A 2,085-nucleotide genomic window follows, 5' to 3' on the forward strand; every position below is an offset into this window, starting at 1 on the left:
TGTGTGTGTGTGTGTGTGTGTGTGTGTGTGTGTGTGTGTGTGTGTGTCTCCTGCACCGCTGCATGTCAGTGTGACTGTAATGGCTCGGCCTCCCGTGTCGTCTCAGTGAGAGTCATCCAGCGAGGCCAGACTGCAGTATATTGTGTTAATATCCCATACATGTGTGTGACGTCTCTCTCACACACACACACACACACACAGCACCACAAGATCCTTTTCACCACGATGGGGTGTGTTCTGTGTCGTGCTGAACATGAGACTGGGTGATGTGTGTATATCGTGAGTATTCCTCTAATACCAGCTGCACATTCAATCCAAATGTTATCGAAACGAACCATAATCAAATTAGTATGTTTTTAAAGGAAAATGATGTGAAACTTGTCATTCCCTCTAATATTGCAAATCATGTTGCAATCAAATATCAGTTAAATAATCGACTTTTTGGCCACGCCTTAGCCCAACTACAACTATATTAAATGTTTGATGTTATGCCGGTTTTTGGACACGTAACATTTCTGGCTTCTACGTGTTCGTTGCGGCTTTGTGTGGATTTTAAATATCAAAATGAAAAATCACTGATCTGACATGCAGAACATTATCCTCAACAACTTTGGCTCATTCGTGGTGTTTCGTGGTTTATTAAACTTTATATTCTTTGTTGAAAGGAGCATTTATATCTCGATAAATCCCACACAATATTAAATCTCATTGCCCGACGTTTATCTAGTGTGTGAAATATTAAAGATCTATTTGCTCTTTGATATCAGACCTCCACGGTTTCCAGCTCCGCGTCAGACCATGTTGCCGTTTAACTCGCTTCAGATACAGATTAAACAGGAGCCGACGTTCTCCTGACCGCCGTCTCGTCTCTGCAGAGCTGTAGGTCTGTATGGGGGGGGTTACCGGGCAACCCAGCGCATGTGAGGCGTTTACTGGAAGGCGATTGGATTAAAGCAGACGCTGCTGAAGGGGAGCGCTGAGAGGTTTAACCTGATTACTGCCGAGCATACACACACACACAAACAGGTGTGTGTGTGTGTGTGTGTGTGTGTGTGTGTGTCAGGGGGGAGGTTAGGTGGTTGATTTGATTGATTGGGAGTGATGAAAGTGTGATTGATGAGCTTATGTAATATGTAACGGGGGGAAAAGGCCACCAGCAGCGCGTGGGTTTGTCAGCCAAAGGCCACAGGAAACATCCGATCAATACGTTGTTATGTTAAAAAAAAAAATTGCAGAAAAATTATGACTTTGTGCTGTTTTTTGAAACATCTACGTAGAATAAATCATAACAACCTAAAACAACATGAAGTCAAAACAACCAACAAAAGTCTTGAGATCTCGTTTTGTGAACATGATAATGCCTCTTCCTGTCTAATCTCCCCATAAAGATCCTAAATGGAGCAAAACACACAAAGAGAGGCGACACGAGAGACGGAGACCTTCGGTTTGGTTATCGTCGTCTTAATGTGACCTGAATGTGCTTCGTAAGCAGCCGGCGCTCTGGGAGAAAAAAGCCTTTTATGTGTTTCATTATTCATCCGAACCTTTGATAGACTCGCTCTCTCGCCTGGAGATGGTCGACGATGTTGATATCCTGAGCTAATTACCTTAATTACCCTCCCAACAACACACACACACACACTGCTGTCCTGGGGTGGGGGCGGGGCCAGTTTCCTCTAATGAGTCTCTTAGCGAGGATGGATGAGTCACTACGGATGGGCTGGATTTTAGTCAGGAAAGAGGCGACAGAAAGAGTTTTCTTTACTCTGGTGTCTTTTAATGGAGCCTGGGGGTTCTCAAAGTGGGGTCGGGGGTCCTGGAGGGCTTTAAGGTCAGTAGTTAAGTGAACTGTGGTGACGTTTGTTTGACACCGGTTCTTTATGACACCAGCGAAGTTAAATAATCTAACTAATCCTTCTGGACGCCTCCCTTTTAGAGCTTTTCGGCAAGTCCAACTGGGAAGAGGCTCCTTGATAGACCCACAACAAACTGGAGGGATTATATATCCTGTCTGGTGTTGGAACCCCCCCTCCCCAGGCCACCACTGTGTGCGTCCCCACACTGGCCCTCCCCGGCGGGGGGGGG

The 2,085-nt window shown here is 45.5% G+C and overlaps 1 protein-coding gene across 1 annotated transcript in view; it reads left to right on the forward strand.

Moving 5' to 3' along the window:
* usp6nl (USP6 N-terminal like) overlaps positions 1 to 2,085 on the forward strand; it is a 54,616-nt gene that overhangs the window by 1,081 nt on the left and 51,450 nt on the right. The gene's annotated exons all lie outside the window — the stretch shown is intronic.

The sequence above is a fragment of the Anarrhichthys ocellatus genome, unplaced genomic scaffold (assembly GCF_004355925.1).
Source record: "Anarrhichthys ocellatus isolate YVR2014 unplaced genomic scaffold, GSC_Weel_1.0 scaffold21, whole genome shotgun sequence".
Lineage (NCBI taxonomy): Eukaryota > Metazoa > Chordata > Actinopteri > Perciformes > Anarhichadidae > Anarrhichthys > Anarrhichthys ocellatus.